The following is a 17527-nucleotide window of genomic DNA, read 5'->3' as shown; positions in this document are numbered from 1 at the left end:
AAACCTATGCATCACATCTCACTGCAGTATGTCATCCTGGGAAGTGACTGGACGAGCGAGGCAAACCTATGCATCACATCTCACTGCAGTATGTCATCCTGGGAATTGAATGGACGAGCGAGCCGAAACCTATGCATCACATCTCACTGCAGTATGTCATCCTGGGAATTGAATGGACGAGCGAGCCGAAACCTATGCATCACATCTTATTGCAGAGATTGTACAAAAATGTCACCCTCATTTGTGCGCCCCCACAGTGACTGCGACGTTGGAGGCGCACAAAATGAGGGTGACATTTACTGCACCCAAGCAGAGCAGGGTTTGCGGGGGTATCCCCCGCTCTTCCTGAGCGCAGTAATGGGGGTCAGGGTTTGTGGGGGTGACACAGCAGGGATCGCAGAGTGTGGGCGGCACACGCAGAAGTGTGCCGCCCTAAAGGTAAGTGTGTTTGTGTTGGGAGGGGTCAAAGTGATCCATATGATCACTGCGCCGTGCCATAACTGCGTCGGCATTTTCGGCGTCGCAGTTGCGGGTGGCGCAGTGATCACATAGATCCCTCATTGCAGCATGTCATCCTGGGAAGTGACTGAATGGGCCAGGCAAAACCTATGCATCACATCTCACTGCATTATGTCATCCTGGGAAGTGACTGAATAAGTGAGGGGAAATATTTGCATCATTCCTCACTGCCATATGTTATTCTGAGAAAAGATTGAATGAGTGAGGGGAAACATATGCATCACCCCACACTGCACTATATTATCAGGGGGAAGAGACAGGGTCGGAGTGGGACAAGAAATAGGACCGGACAGCCAAAAAAATGTGGCCCACCCCTCGCCTCAAAAAAGTGGCCCACCCCTCGCCTCATGACCCTTGAACTCTGATGACATCACCGGAAGTGATGTCATTTTACCCCACCCCAAAGTAATATCCTGGGAAGCGATGAAATATGACCTTTCACCCCTTGACAAAACAGGAAGTGGCATCAAATAGCATTGTTCCTAAGTACACTACGAAAAATATGGTTATGATTTCACTAATGTGATATTTATTTATTTGTATTTATATGTTATTTGTTATAAGCGGCCCCGGGGCATCGTGGCACTATTACAGATCAAGATCATTAACTTAGTTACATGAGCAGAGCAGAGTATGGTACATTCACATTACGCCTTTTACATTTCATACAAGAATGGATCACCATATGTGTCATTAATATCTGTGTGTATAGATCCATATTGTCAAATTACTGTGAATGTAAGCAGACCTCCAAGGCCAAATGATAATATGTTACTGTATAACACTTACGCTTAAGCGCTTTTTTATCGAACAAATATGCACACAATATCACCCAACCATTTCAGTACTCATTTATCGACCTAAGAAGGATGAATGGCTGAGATGGCCTTGCTGGGATTTGAACCTGCAGATCACACACACATCATTGCAGTGAGCGCTCAACCCACTGAGCTATCATATCGGCTGTAGTAAAATTAGCAATTATTCTGTAGTGGATACCATTAAACTGGTAACTGAGATTTAACAGCAGACCAGTTAAGTTCATCTGCAGGTCTGGTGCAAAGTTGGCCGCATGGCAAGTCTGCATGCATCTACTTTTGGGCTTCAGAGGTTGGCAAAATAGGGAAAGCAGCGCACTCACAGGAACTCCCATACTCTGATCACTCGTTACCTCATACATGCAAACAAACATCCTGAACAGCATGCCAGGGAGATGGGAAAGATAGACACATTACAACAAAGCATTAATTGTGGCACAATGAAGTCAATGGCCACTTGATGTGCTATGGTCAAATATTTCTACACTGTACAGAAGCTTTTAGGCACAAGTCTTTGTGTGCGCCCTGAGGCCCATGGGCATGTGGTCCGTTACATAAATTCAAATAAATAAAATAAATAAATAAGGATTTTGTCAAGTGACCAAGGACACCGAGATGGAATGTCTTGTGATGATCATAGCAGAGACAACAGCAGAAAAAAAAATGCTATTACTGCAACTTGCGAAAGGCAAAATACAGTCCGAAATGAATGCTTATTCTACTCTAAAATTGGTCGTTTATCATTAATACAACAGCACAGCCACTACAGGGGGCACAATGCCCACTGGAGTGGCGGCACAGTGACAGCTGCCGGCCCAGCAGCAGCCCCGGACCCTCAACTTTGCATGCTGGAACAGCATGTGAATAATGCATACATCATAATTTATGATGCACAAATAATGCATGCAAATCAATCGTCAAAGCATGTTTTACCTTGATGAATTATGCCGTTGCAGGTGTTTTTTTTTCCAATTTCCTTTTTTTTCGATTTTTTTTTTCCAAGCCAGCCCAGGTGTGGCCAGAAGCCGGCCCCCACTCCCCAGGGACGATTTCGGCCTGCCCACAGGCTGAGACGCCAAGGGGCCAATCCGACCCTGGGAGAGACGGCAAAATGCATGCTGCACCCTTCCCCAAACTGTTATCCTGGGAAGTGACTGGATGAGTGAGGGGAAACATATGCAGTCGCATTTATTGCACAATGCTATCCCGCAAGTGACTGGATGAGGGAGAGAAACATATGCAGCACCATTCAATGTACTATATCATCCTTGGAAGTGACTGGATGAGTAAGGGGAAACCTATGCATCACACCTCTGCAATCTGAATGACACATGGGCCCTCATTATGAGCATGCTCCCTACCAGCACTGCCTCCCGTAATAGGGCAATAACCGGCCCATTACGAGATGAATGGGCCGGTAATTGCCCATTCGCGGGTGGTGGTATTGCCGGGCTCCCGATCCCCATTCTGCCCCATAGATAAGACCTGGCGGGCTGTCAGGAACCCGTGAGCATAACTCATTATACGGCGGGACAGTATGAACGGCGCCGGTGCCTTACCGGTACTGTTCCTACTGTCACCGCCAGGGTCCTAATGAGGCCCATGGCCTAGTAAAATTGTTGTTTTGTCCTCCCTCTGTTTCCCCCTCCTTGTTTTGTCGCGCCTAAAAACATTTGTGTACAGGCGTGTTATAAATGCCATATCATATCATACCTCCTCACTGCACTATGTTATTGTGGAAAGTGACTAAAGAATGAAGGGAAATGTATGCATCACCCCTCACTGCACTATGTCATCCTCGGAAGTGACCGGGTGAGTGAGGGGAAATGTATGCATCACCCCTCACTGCACTATGTCATCCTCGGAAGTGACCGGGTGAGTGAGGGGAAATGTATGCATCACCCCTCACTGCATTATGTCATCCTCGGAAGTGACCGGGTGAGTGAGGGGAAATGTATGCATCACCCCTCACTGCACTATGTCATCCTGGGAAGTGACCGGGTGAGTGAGGAGAAATGTATGAATCCTCCCTCACTGAACTATGTCATCCTCGGAAGTGACCGGGTGAGTGAGGGGTAATGTATGCATCACCCCTCACTGCACTATGTCATCCTCGGAAGTGACCGGGTGAGTGAGGGGAAATGTATGAATCATCCCTCACTGCACAATGTCATCCTCGGAAGTGACCGGGTGAGTGAGGGGAAATGTATGCATCACCCCTCACTGCACTATGTCATCCTGGGAATTGACTGGATGAGTGAGGCGAAACCTATACATCACACTACATTGTCATGGGAAGTGAGTGGGTCAGTGAGGCGAAGCATATGCATCACCTTTCACTGCACTATGTTATCCTGGGAAGTGACTGGATGAGTGAGGTGAAACCTATGCATCGCACTACATTGTCATGGAAAGTGAGTGGGTGAGCGAGGCGAAGCATATGCCGCACCCTTTAATACAGTACATTATCCCAGGAAGTGACTGGATGAGTGAGGGAAAATGTATGCACCACACCTCACTGCACAATGTTATTCCTCAAAGTGCCTGGATGAGTGAGGGGAAGCATATGCAGCACCCCTCACTGCACTATGTTATCCTGGGAAGTGACTGGATGAGTGAGGCGAAACCTATACATCACACTACATTGTCATGGGAAGTGAGTGCGTGAGCGAGGCGAAGCATATGCATCACCTTTCACTGCACTATGTTATCCTGGGAAGTGACTGGATGAGTGAGGCGAAACCTATGCATCGCACTACATTGTCATGGGAAGTGAGTGGGTGAGCGAGGCGAAGCATATGCAGCACCCTTTAATACAGTACATTATCCCAGGAAGTGACTGGATGAGTGAGGGAAAATGTATGCACCACACCTCACTGCACAATGTTATTCCTCAAAGTGACTGGATGAGTGAGGGGTAGCATATACAGCACCCCTCACTGCACTATGTTATCCTGGGAAGAGACTGGAGGAGTGAGAGGAAACATGTGCATCACACCTTATTGATTTTCTTATAAGGATGTTACATAAATCCAGCTTCAAACTTATTAGATTTTATAAGAATTAATTAAGTATTTCAAAGTTGCATAAGTTCTTATGAAGTTCTTATTATTCTCAAATGCCCACTACTTTCTCAAAAGTTCTTATAAGCTACTTTTAAGTTTGTATTATATACCACCAGGAAAATGACCCCTGTGTCCTTTCCCCAACTACAAAAATAGCTCCTCCCCACTTTGGAACTCATTCTGCTTCAATGGTGTAACGTAAGGCTTTTACGGCGTTCATTCCCGTCACGCCACACTTTTATTAATTTGTATGATGGAGAGGAGGTGCGGATCGTAACTTTACGAATTTGCACCAGCATGTTTTTTGATGCTGGTGCAAATTCTGCAGGTTCCTGTAGGGTCCGCCTACTTTTTACACCAGCAAAAAGCAGACAGACTCCATAGGAATCCATTGTAAAACGCTGCCTCCCATGCTTACATTACAGGCCGCATTTACTTAATTTACACAGTGGAGTGCAAAATGGTGGCATACAAGCGTGTACTCCTCCCTTTTCCACTATCTTTTTGCACTCTGGCGTGCAAATGAGGAAAATTCGGCGGCAGGGACCTGTTCACGCAAACGTGTAAACGTAACAGGTATCCACCGCTAAAATATGGGTAGGTCGACAATTAGGCTCTTTGAGTTGTTGCCAAGGGGCTCAGTAATTTTAATTGTTAGCGAAGTTGCTGCCTAGGCTAGTGATTTCATTCTCAGAGTTGAAGGACCCTAAACCGTGGTCAGCACATGATTGCAATGTAAATAGTTACAATAATATCGAAATTATATTGCTAAGTAGTTTCTTATATAGCGCAACTCTCACCCAAAGGTATCAGGGCGCTCACATAGACAAAGACAAGAAACAAATAAATGCAGATAGGGGGATTCAGAAGTCATTCTTAATCAAATGACAAGTAGTGTCATAAAGAGAGGCAGGTGTTTAAGAACAAAAATCATTTTTTTTTAGCCTTCAAACAGAAACGTCTTCAACCGCTTCCTGAACGGCTCTTCATACCTGATGCCTCAGCAATGATAACGGAGGTCTTTACTAGCCATGTTAGTTGCACTCACTTTATCTAAAAAGTAAAATGCAATATACATTTATCTTAGAAGTTCCGAATAAGCCGTGCATTGAGTGTTGTGACCGCTTGGCGTCGCTGTTGGTCCATTGTTCAGGCAGCCCCGGCTTGCCTGCAGGATCATCGGTCGTTGCAAGCGAATAGGTCTCTGCAAAGAGGGAGAAAAGGCAATCCCCTGCAGACCCGCCCACATATAAATCGCTGTCAGATTTTTAAATTGTTAGACAAATTGCTTCCCTCTGAATCCGCTCCGAGTTGACATGATATCCAAACTCTGGGCAGACGGAAAGTTCATTCGCGCAGGTTTTCTGCTACCCTTGGAATTGCATATGCACAGCCTTAACCCCAGACAGGCAGCGTGACCCGTCTTAATGGTATGACACAGCTAATCGCGGTGAAATTTCACAATATATCCTGCCTATTAGAACACTTCGCAATTCTGAAAGCTCATTTAACAACCTCTTGAGGTGTGATCAAAGATCAAATTGCCCAGATCCGCAGATAGAAAATTAAACTTAATTTAAGAAGTGGTGTTAGTGACAATTCAGAACGTGGGGAAAATGCACTGCCAGCGATTTCGGTTGAAAGAGGCCGGCCGCCTGTCCATTCGGTCGTTTGGGCTCCTGTGCCCAGATGCTGACCTGAATCCTCTTACAAGCTGAGTCAGACTGTCACTGCCACAATGGAAGGCACAGGCACTCCGTACAGTACAGGGTTCTGTCATGGGAGCGGCTATTGTCATCGAGCAGGCCCCATTGCTGCTATGCACATCTGCACCTTAGTTGGAGGCCCAGTGCCTGGGGGGGTGGGGGGAGTTTGTCGGGGAATACCTGGGCGGACCCTGCCCAGTCCGTGAGGACCCTGGCCACCATACTGGAAAGAGAGCCCCATGGAGACACTCCTTGGAGTCTGCAGCCGTTCTGTCTCACGTGCCTGCAGTGGCTCCTTTTATTAGCTAGGGCCATGACACAGTCATGGCCCATCTTAAAAGGGAAATACACCTGGGAGGGCCACACATAACACTGCCCATCTTAAAAGCGCAATCTATTTGCGAGGGTCACACACCACACTCCTCCTTTTTCATAACAAACGAAACAAGTGTTACAGAAACACAAACTGATCCCCCCGTTACAGAACGACAATACTTAGGCCACACAGAAATTATAGAATAGACAAATCGTGGAATGACCCAATGACACATACAGAGGGACTCCGGCAATTGCAGACGTATAACACATATCAAAGACTCTACATATATTCAGCGAGTGACAGTCAGGGTTGGCGAACTGCTGCTGGCATATTGGCAGTTTTACCCCATCTTCCAAGACCCTTTATTAACCTGCGGTACATGGAACTTCAACCACTGAATGACGCCATTGTTAGCTGCTGGCACCATATAGAGCATGTCCACAAACTGCGGGAGCACAGCGTTGCATCCTTTTTAACTGGGGCCACTTTAAGCATATATAACTTCCATGCAGCCTCACAGCATCAACACGCATGTTTACTGTGTCCTCTTTGAGCCCTTGTAGGACTGCAGGAGACCAGGTCACTTCACATCAGTGTCCGTTCAGGATAGTCACTACCACTGTTCAAGGTTCGTTGATGGCACAGCTCAAAAGCCGGCACCACCACACCTGGGAGCACCAGGGGCCACATGGGCTTAGTCCCTTGATGTTGGGGCAGGCAGCAAGACAAGGGTATCAGGGCGTCTGGGCTGCGCCAGGTTCAGGCTCAGTCAGCCCCTTGATGTTAGCCGGGCATGGTGGGCCGCAGGTTACTCACCACCCTTTTTGGTAGGAGGTCTTGCGGTCCTTGTTGTGACCTAGCTGCACGAGCACTCTCTTGGGGTGAGAGCCACAGCCAGGTGAGTGGCCCCCTTTTTCCAGGAGTTGTTAACATGACGCTGTCAGCCTTAGGGGGCGCACAAGCACTCGTGTGAGCTGCAACCCTGTTTCCGTCATCCTTTCCATTTTCTCCTTTCCTTGGCAATCACTGTCCACGGCCTAGAGTGTAGGGATAGCACCAGCATGGTAGGTGCAGGCAGATGTGGTCGCTGGCAGGGCAGGAAACCTACCTATCCTGGTGGCAGCGTGTCAGGCCACTCCTTCTCGTTGGGCCTGTGTCGGCCTGTGCCAGTTCAGCTTTGCCATTCACTGCTGGCCCACGTGTCGGGCCACACACCCTTTTCCCAATTAAAGGTGACCTGGAATAGTTGGAGACGGAACAAAACCAAGGCAGTCAGCCACCACGGCTGACTAGAGACTGTGCCTAACAGCAGCACACAAGTCACCCGTTACTAAGTTGTGGATGTGCACTGGTGGCATCTGTGTACAACTTCAAATGGGAGAGTGTGCAAGTTCTCCCTTTCCATGTTTAGCTCCTGTAGCAGAGGACACACCCTTTCTCATCTTAGGCGGGAGATGCTCAAGTCAAAGTGGCTGTGAATGCCGTGCGTCAGCCCAGTCTCTCCCCAGTGAGGAGGTCAATAGCTGTTCATGCGGCGTTGGAGCTGTGCGCTGAAAATGCATCTGTATAAACGAGGGAGCGGGGATGGTTGTTCACCCAGCCCTTCCCCCCGTACGCAGAGCGCGTTCAGTTCACTCGTGTCATTCACATTCTCCCTTTTAAATTCAGACTCGCCGACCATGGCCCGGGATCTTTTTGATAGTCATGTGCATGTTATACTGCACACTCCGACTTGGAGCGTGTTCTATTTCACCCCACTTCAGACTTACCACCAGCTGGCCCGGGATTTTCAGAGGACCATCTGCACTCATCTTCCACGCTCCCACATGGAGCTGCTGCACACTTTATCGCCAATGGGGCCGGGATTAACTGTAGGGCCGTACGCGTGATGTTACCAGGTGCCGCCCCGGAGGGATTCATGTTGCTTCTCGCTCCGACATGGAGCACTTTATCCTTCAGCCCCTTGATGGCCGGGGTTCTATGTCAGGGTCTCTGCAGAGTCCAGCAGCTTATGCCACTGTTTGCGGGGAGGAGGGTGCGGGTCACAAACGCACCGTCATCCCTCCCTTGTTCACCGTTCAGCGGCCCGGGAATTCTGTTGGGAGCCCATCCATTCCCATTGGGCCGAGACACATGGCTTGATGTGGGGTCTGCAGGGGGCGCTGGCCTGGAGCGCTTCATCTTTCACACTGCACCGGCAACAGCCTGGGTTCTTCCCGGAGCAGCGGGCCACTGTTTGTGTTGCGGCCACAGCAGAAGACCATCTGCATTTCTTATGCCCATAGCGCATTCCTAGAGCGCTTAATTATGATTGTGGCCTGGCACCCCGGGATCACAGTGGGGAGTGCCGGCATGATTTATTTTCCTCAGCCTTCTGCTCAACTGCTATTTATATACAATCAGTGGGGCCCGGGATATCTGCAGGCGGAGCTCCGATCACATTTTCTCCCTCTGTGGGAGTAACGCCAATGATGTGGTGGCGGGTGCCGCCGGGGCTGTGCGATCACATCCTCCCCGGTCACATGAGCACCCTGGTTGAGGGCCTGGGGGGTTAGGCGCAGGGTGGGGGCGAGATGGCGCGAAGAAACATGGGGACGGGCAGCCAGTTGGCGCCACTGCCCCAGCGTTGCCAGGCAACAGCCCCCAACTATGGAAAAGGTGTGAAGGGAAACCAGTAGGGGGGCTGGGGAGTGCCAAAGGAAGAGGACCAGAGGCCTTAAAGGGACAGGCACGCACGGGAGTCCAAGGAAAGAACAGCACAATTAATGCTATAAGGACAGGTGAAAATAGCAGCCGGCAGCAGTAATGGGTGCTGAATAGTGAAGCACAAGTTTTGTTTAAAAGCTGGCTCACACCGAAACATGAGAATAAAGCAACAAAGAGGACACGACTAAGAAAGGGCAAGGGAAGAAGAAGGAAGGAAGTCAGCCCTGCAGGAAAAAGGCATTCAAACAAGAAGGATGGCAGAAGAAAAGGGCAAGACGGGCACAGGAATTCAGTGAGTGGGCAAGGAAGGCGGAGGATGAATATGGGGCACAATGGGTGCTGGAAGTGAGGCAAAAGGAGGAGAGGGCAAAGGCAGTGTCACCTTTGCTGTTTGTGGAGCACAGCAGTAGCGAGGAGGTGGACACAGTACCACAAGGGCAGAAGAGGAGGAGAGATGAGCCAAGGAGATCGCAGGACCAGCCAGAGGCACTAAGGAAGAAAAAAAAGAAAGAGAAAAACAAAGGTACTGTGAAAAATGATGTAGGGGAAAAAGATTGTTAAAATGTTGAAAACTTGGGTCACTGGTGCGGGTAAGTCGCCCAGAACCAATGGCGGAAGGGGCAGAAGCAATAGGGGACCAAGGGAAGAGCAGGGGTGTTCTTCATCAGAGGGGAGCAGCGAGGATGAAGAGAGGAATCACCTTAAGGGTGGGTGAAGTGGAGAGGGGCCATGAGCAAAAAGAAGCAGAGAGGAGCGGGTGGGGAACCCGGTGCAGCAGGGGGCACCAGCAGCACTACCAGTTGTACCGGGAGCAGTACCAGACTCTGGAGGGGCACCAGTAGGAACTACTCCGACAGGGGAGACACCAGCAATACTATCGGCAGGGAACCCACCACAAGGGGTGGTACTACCAGTGGTAGCAACTACAGTTTCTACAGTAGAGGGCCCAATCATGACAACGTTTTTGGCGGGAGATCCAGCGGGGTGAATGGGGGATCCCGCAGGGACCATCCACGCGGCAACGCTGGTTGGCACGTTGCATCAAAGGGGAGCCACTCCGCAAACAGGGAGGCGGATAACGTATGCTGAAAGCCTTCTTATACAAAGGGGCGGTTTGTCCGCATACAAGATCAGTTTGACAAAAACACGACATAGGGACCATGTACGTACAGGGTTATGTGTTTCATCTGAAGCGCTGGTGCTATGGTAGAACTGCGGACTACAGTCCATGAGGCTATGAGCGCAAGGGGGCTATCAGAATAAAATTAATTACTTAAGAGGGGCATGTCACGAAATAAGTACGGTTAGCACACTCTCTAGGATGGCGCTCTGAGGCGTGACACCATGGGAGTTCCTTCGGCAGGGGGGACAGACAGAGAGGGCGGGTACACCAGATGCCTGCAGGGAAGTGCTAGGGGAAGTAGCGCTTTCACTAATAATGGCGCATACATGACAAGTAAAGTCAGCAGGACTTCCTTAGTCGTGCAGGTAAACACAAAAGAAGGGCAGGGAACAAGTAATTAAGGGACAGCACACAGGTGCCAAGCAGGAGAGGGGACCATACCCAGCCTATGCAGACCCTGGCCACCGCACTGGCAAGAGGGCCTCACGAGACCATGGCCTGCAGGCCCATGCTCACACGGTGTGGGCCTGCACTCTAAATGAGACATGGGGCCTCATTACGAGGTGGGCAGTAAGGGATTACTGGCACCGGTAAGGGCACTGGTGCCGGTAATCCCTTACCGCACTACTACGAGTTCCCTTTGCGGGTCCTTCCTTAACACCTGTTTTTTTCAGGCGTTAAGGACGGGACCCGCAAAGAGACTCTAGAGCTAATAACAGTACCGCAATTTGTGGTACCATTATTAGCGCCTTCCCCATTCCCATTGAGCCCTATGGGGGCTCAAATGGGAATGGGGAATGGCCCTGGTGAATGGGGAATTACCAGTCCCGCCAACATTGGAATGGACCGGTAATTGCTCCATTCAGCAGGGCGGAGTCGGAATGAGTTTGGAAGCAGCCATGGTGCTAATAGCGAGATGGCTACCTCCGACCTCGTAATGAGGCCCATGGACTCAGTCATTCCATCCTTGGACTCTGCAGCCGTTCTGTCGCACGTGCCTGCAGTTGCTCCTTGACACAGTAATGGCCCATCTTAAAAGGGCAGTACACTTGGGAGGTTCACACCCCACAGGTGCCATGTCTTTCACTGCACGCATGTGGCGCGGAGTGAATCATCGTGCATGAAACACGGCAGGCTCATTTCCCATGGACTCCAGCTGACAGCCTCTGCATGTTTCCCGGTGAAGGAAAAGTAGACACAATCCAATGGAATCATGTAGCTGCACAGAGCTCAGATTGAGGGTCCACCAGCATGGGAAATTGTGTCATGGGGAGGAACCCCGGCAAAAGAAACGGTGGTGCATATTTTCCTTGAGGGGTTCCCACACCTGGAGGAAATTCGTTTTCATCCTCATCAGTTTAGTTCAAAAAGCATTTTTAGTTTTGGCCATTAGGAGGCTGTCAGGGAATGTCATCTCTGAGGGTGTACTAGCCTGAGCTTTTTTTTTTATTTTAGAAACTACAACATTATGCTTGTAATTCTGCCTCGGCAAGAGAGTTCTGTCACTTTCATGAATGCTCCATGCTAAAAAGTATAGTGCACTTGTGTTCTCTTTGTTGGACCCTGTCTACTGACATACTAGCAACTGCTATGTAGGTTGGCAACATGGCAGCAACAGTGTACCATGTGCAGTTCTGACAGGTTCCTTAAACTAGATAAACATTTAGCAGCAACAGGGAGGCATTTTCAAAAGTGTTCCTGTGGATTTGTTCACCAAAAAGTGTAAACGCGATTTTGGTTGAGAACCAAAGTTATTCTAAAATTCTCATTGGCCATTTTGAGGGTTCGGGGGGGGGGAATGAGGGGAACCCCTTTGAAAATAAAGGAACCTTTTTCAATGTCTTCTAACTGCACCCACTACCCTCATGGCTGTTTCATTAAACATTTATAAAACGCTATATCTGGTTTGTTGTAGTGCCGTACGGAGGGATACAGTTAAAGAGGACAAAAAACATTTGAAGTCTCCTTATCCAACTGGCTTTCCGGGGATACCTGTCAACTGTCAGCGTTTTGTGTACCAACCTGTCTGGGGCTGCGGTCACTTCACAACAAGACATTAGGCCCAGTCGCAGCCACTTCCTTTGCTCTTGGCTCGGAAGGCTTGACACCTTCCCAGGAGAATATGAACTCCCTGCAGGAGGTCGGATGGAAGTCACTACAGCAAGGGGAACAATGACAGCAGAATAGGGTGGGTTACACCCGGAGAATAATGAATGGAGTTTCTTTGATGCAAGGCAGACAGGGAAGACCAGAAAAGAGGAGGCCCAGGTAAGAAGTGACTAACAAGAAAGTCCTGGAGAGACATACTTCCTGTGCTCCCTCCCTACTTCCTGTAGACAAAGTACTCTAGGTATGACATCAGAGGGCAACGACTATTGCCGCGCCAGCCTGGATTGGCCCCTTACAGAAGGCTTGAAATGGAACAATCTGCTGTGGCACAATAACAACCCTTTTTACTGAATTATCTTTCGACACCAGACTAATAAGGATTTCACTGGTGCTTTATTGGGGTATCAGTCTGGCCAAAGTCCTCAGCCATTTAGGTGAGAATGAGGACTTCCACGGAAGGAACAAGCTCTTCCCCTCATCCCCCTCTGAAGACCATTTGGGGGACCTGATGCTGGAACAAGGTCTGTCGGCCTGCTGGTAGGGTTCCAGAGCAGCCTTCCAAGTGCTATCTGGCAATCCTTCGGGCTGGGACGGGCAGGAGAAAGACTTACTTTATCCGTTGAGACCCTAGTCTGAGTCTCACAGCATAACACAAAGGAACATCTTTGGGATCTGTTTCCCACCTCAACTGATCGTGATCTAAGACGACCCAGACATTGCCTGCCTCTCCCAAGCTTCTTCATGCCAAGTGCCATTGCCTCTTGTTGAACTACACCCTGCGTTGGACCCAGTCGACGCGCTGACCAACCGGACGCAGAATCGCTGCCTCAGGAAGCTCCCGGATCCATGCTGTTGAGCCCAGACAAAAAGACTGAAAGGTATCTGCAGTCTTTCTGTCCCTGTGGCATGATTTTAAGGCAGGGGTGCACAACTGATATTGCTGGAGGGCAGAATGTACCACACAAGTCTCATACAGTGAGCCGGACTGTCTAAAGTAATGTGGGGGTGGTCGGGGTGTTGTATTGTGAATTTGAGTAAAATAAATAATAAAACGCGTACACTGTGGGATACATTGCCTGGCATTAGTACTTAGATTTATTGGCATTATGGCAATTAAATCATGTTTTAAATAGAAGTGAACTGTAGGAATCTAGATGTAAAGACAAAAATTGACTTTAGGCCAGGCAATAATTCATCATTAAACTCAGGTGACGTGGAGGGCCTTAAATAATGTCCTTAAGCGCCACATCTGGCCCACATGCCTTATGTTTTGCACCACTGTTTTAAGGGGGCATTGAAGACACTAATCTTTAACTTTCTAAAAGACTTATACTTTGACCTTGCACTTTGCTGCAGAGACTATTGGCTGTCTACTGAACTCTTCAGTCCCAGTGTTCCCTTTATATCCAAATGTCTGCAGCCTCAACACGAGTTGGGCGGTATCCCCAGCGGTATTACCGACGGGGCTATTAGCATTTCCGTCAAACCCCCTGGCGTTATTAGCACCGGATCACGGGTTTGGCAGAACGGTAAGTCCCAATTCCCCATTGGGCCCATTCGGGAATTCCCCATTACCCGTTGGGCCCAATGGAGAATGTTCGGTGCTATTACCGCTGGCGGTTATAGTGCTCAAAATCAGCAAAATCGCAGCGGATTTGCCCCCATCTCAGAGATGGGGGTAAATCCGCCAAGCCTGTGATTTTGCAGACCCTTAAATGCGGCGGCAGTAGCGTTAACGCCACATTTAAGGGTTACTGCCAAACTCGTGGTGCGGCAGTCTCTGTCTTCCTTTACAAGGGTGGATTACTAGTTCCTTTAGAAGTAAGTTTGTATGTTTATCTTAAAGACTCCTTTTTCATACAACCTTCATTGGGCATTCTTTTATTTTTGGTATCGCAGTAGTATTGTAGTTTGGATGCTTCTGTGCTAGCTCACATCCCTCTTGAAGAAGGATAGGAAGGATTGCTCAGGGGCAACGCTCTGGTCTTCTAAACAAGACTACACTGAGCAGCACGGATTTGGTACCCATTCCCGGTACTGTACTAAGAGGCTGGAGCCCAGCATGAAGTGCAATATAAGAAACAGATTTAATAATTACTTTGTTAGCCTGCCTCCTGTCCATACTACTATAAAGCGAGGAAGAAGGTGTACCTTTCATGTTTTGTCTTTTTCACCTTTATGCTTGAGATCACCTCTGGTTTGGAGGTGGTGTGGGCATAAGTAGCAGTAGACAGGCAATAGTCTCTACAGCAATGTTCAGGTTCCTGACAGAATTGCCAAGTTTGTGCTAAGTTAGGTGGGGCAACCAAGCCCCTCTTACTTCCACTACCAGTGGTTAAGTAGTACTGTGAGAGGATGGGAACATTCTCTCCATTGAGTTTCCCCTTGGAAGTCATTTCTGAAAGGGGACCCCCAACTTCACATCTGCATGCATGTAGATACCACAGAATATCACCTGTACCTCTGCCTGCCAAGCAGCTTTTCAGTACCTAAAATATGGTTTTAAGCCAAGTAAAGATCCCAGACTATGGACAGGAATTCATAATTCAAGGTTGTTTTGCTCACTTTACAGGGAGATCACAAATGTTTGTTGGCGGCCTAGCAAAGAAAGTAGAAGGGGTTGGCCCTCTCTGTCTTCTTGATGTGGCTTCAACATGCCCTGGCTCACCATGAGAAGAGTACATTCCAGACATACCCACTGGTGCGGTAAACTCCTTTCTCCAGCTGTCTCTCCTTTCGGCGAGGCGCCCCATAGAATACAGTTGAGTCCCACAATGAATGTGATCCAATTGTACACATAGATCCTCCACTTTTCCATCCAATGCCTTGCCGAGCATCTTATCTATCCCTCACCCTCATCCCAAACATCTACCTGACTTTGCTCCTCCCTACCACTACTGAATGTTTCATCATTCTCCTGCTTTGCCTCTCTGAGAGGCACAATGCACTTTGATGCCAAAACCTATGCACAAGGCACTATACAAATGCAAGATAACATAATTCAGACAGATGCTGTGAATGTGCATTTGGAGCAGTATTAGTGCAGCTACACTCAGACTGGGCAGCCCAGTTCATTGCTTACATTATGAGGGACTGACACAAAAAAAGAAAGAAACTGGCCACAGTCAGGAAGAAACCAAAGCTTTTGCATTAGGCCATATCTCCCTTTCTCGCTCACGTCCCACTCAGAAAACATCCTCAGGGTTTCGCAGGTGTTGGAGCCCAAATATTAGAGGTACTATCACTGTGCCTTTGTGCTCTGCGGAAGCTGATGTGCAAGGTGATAGCGATTTCCTTTCACAATGTTTGGGGCCTTTCTTTGGAGGGGTGTGAGAACCGTTGTCCTCACCCTGCTTGTTTTTACATTTGTCAGAGGCCTTCTACTCTGATTTCGGTGTGCTCGACCTCAGCTACCTTTTGGGCCTAAGTACACAGACTGGTCCTCAACCTTTGCAAACTCCCTATTGTCTATGATGTTCTTATACAATAGCTGTTGGTGTAATTTTGCTTCACAACCTTTCAGAACCTTTACAGGCGTGATATAATTACCCACAAAATGCTGATGTAACTCGTTTTCACAATTTTTAAGAATATGTTGAAATACAATTATAAATGTCCTCAAATGTGTCAACTTTGTTCCCATTCATCTACCCACTCACATTCAGAGGAGACACATGCGTAAACACCTTAAAGATTTGATTGTCACTTTTTGTGAGTTCTCTGAAACTCCTCGGGAACTGCTCTGGGGTTTTGCAAAACTTCTTGAGGATGGCCGCTTTAATTTTAGAATAAATGTGCCTCTTCTTAGGAGCCACAAGGATGATCCACAATTATGATAAACTCAGAGACCTGGGTCAGTAAGCAACTCATCAGCGCATCACCACACAATCCTTCCTCCAGTTTCTGCAGCTGCAAAGCTATTACGAGTGTGTTAAACCCATCACACATGCCTTTCCCCACCTCACATGGCTGGACTAAGTCCCTGGGGATTTGATGCTTAGGCTTTCTTTGTGTGCCATGGCTTGAAATACTTCCTGGCCTCTCAGAAGTTTGTCTATGGGTCTTCCTCTTCTTCTCAAACTCTAGCCTGTGCAGTTCTAGCATCACATGACCACTCTGCTTTTGCTCTGATAGCTCTGCTAAACCCCTTTTATGTTGTTGCTCCGCTAAGGCCAACCTCCTCTCTTCTAGGAGGCGCTTCTTAGCGTCTATGGCAGTCCCATTAAGACTATCCTTGACCTGGCCAGGTCTCAGGACCTAACTGAAACTGGCTTGGGGGCTCAAGGTCACTGCTCACACCACGTGTCTCTTCAGCCACCTTTTCTTCCTCAAAACTTTGGAGGCTTTTCAAGATGTCATGTTTGCTAATCTTACTGCGATCGAGGGAGCCTCCTTTGATGGCACAAATCATGAAGGGTGCTAAAATTCAAGCCCTTCGCAGAATCCATGTTCAGTCCTAAAGCTACAAAAATGACCCGCCAGGGTTTCTAAAGTTGCCTGCATCATTTTCTTTATTTTGTCTGACTAAGCAAGCTGTCGTTTCAGTCTGTTCTAGATCCCAACCACTGGCCACCAGTGTGTGGAAATGACTACAGCTCTGCAGGAGTACAGGGATGAGTTGCCTGTTTCGCCTTGCTGACTGAGATCAACGCTAATAGGAAAGACATGTGTGGGATGTGAGGAGGGATAAACAAGCTCTGGATGTTGTTTGAGATTTTGTCCACCACAGACTCCACATAGCCATGTTAGTCATTATGGGCATTAACACACACTACCAACCCTTCCCAACCCAAAATGTACACCCTTGGAATCTCTTCAAGCTAGGGCTGTGTTTTCTGAGCAACCTCTGATTTCTTAAACGTAATGGCGTAATTGCAGCTATAAGACAGCAAAACCTGCTCCTGCTGTAGTACAAATGTAGCAAAATCTGCTCTTTCTGTAATACAAATGTCTTAACCAGGTTTACCTTGAGGGACTTAATCTATAAGCAGTATATGTGACCTTGCATCTGTTCCATGCACAGAATGCCTGTTAAAAGCAGGCACTGGCAAAGCCAACAGTTTTGGCGTTTGTAAAGGCATACACTAGGCATTTCCCACACATTGCCTTAATATTCCCAGTTACTAACACCATTTGCAAGCTGTTGCCATCTTATTGCTAGG

The sequence above is a fragment of the Ambystoma mexicanum genome, chromosome 5p (assembly GCF_040938575.1).
Source record: "Ambystoma mexicanum isolate Mex_15411 chromosome 5p, UKY_AmexF1_1, whole genome shotgun sequence".
Classification (NCBI taxonomy): domain Eukaryota; kingdom Metazoa; phylum Chordata; class Amphibia; order Caudata; family Ambystomatidae; genus Ambystoma; species Ambystoma mexicanum.
Note: the sequence above shows the minus strand (reverse complement) of the source record.